General features: G+C 32.3%; 1 non-coding gene across 1 annotated transcript; it reads right to left on the minus strand.

The window, feature by feature from the left end:
• Positions 1–336: 336 nt before the first annotated feature.
• On the minus strand, positions 337–408 carry TRNAG-UCC. The gene has a single exon. It is a non-coding gene; the product is annotated as a tRNA-Gly (tRNA).
• Between the last annotated feature and the right edge of the window lie 285 nt (positions 409–693).

Consider the following 693-nt stretch of genomic DNA (forward strand, 5'->3'; position numbering starts at 1 on the left):
ACGTAGATTGTGAATAATAATCCATTTCCATTTTGATCAGGATTGGAATCATTGGAGTGCAATTGCAGATTTGAAGATTTGAAAAGCAATGTAATTCAACCATTCAAAAGATTTTAGAATTATATTTTCAAGTAAGGATTGTTGATCCGAAATTTATATTAAAAAATTCTACAAATAGGCACTTAGAACTGTACAAAGTATTGTACAAGTTTAACAAGAGAGATCCAAAATTTATTAATTATTTTTTCAATCTGATTTTAAATTAAGGCACGAGAAAACGCTTATTGATTGGCCTCAATTTATTGAAATAATGTGGCGTGGGAGTAAAAACAATCATGCGTTTGCCGGGAGTCGAACCCGGGTCTATTGCTTGGAAGGCAATTATCCTAACCGTTGGACTACAAACGCTCCTTTGTGCAAATATTATTTCTACTCAAAATAAAAATAGATAACAGGGGACACTGTGACCCCACTGCTAGATTTTTCGAGAAGGGATGGAAACCATGTCTATATCATTTGATTGAATAGCTGACCCACATCATTGTTCGAAAAAAAATATCCTCGACTTCAATTGATATTTTCACAAAAAGTATATAATAAAATTTCACTAGGGGTTCCATTAAATTTCCTGAAAAATGTCACATTCGAAGAAATCATTTTCTACCTTGACTGAATGATACGAAAGTGTAAATA

The sequence above is a fragment of the Olea europaea genome, unplaced genomic scaffold (genome assembly GCF_002742605.1).
Source record: "Olea europaea var. sylvestris unplaced genomic scaffold, O_europaea_v1 scaffold901, whole genome shotgun sequence".
Taxonomy (NCBI): Eukaryota; Viridiplantae; Streptophyta; class Magnoliopsida; order Lamiales; family Oleaceae; genus Olea; species Olea europaea.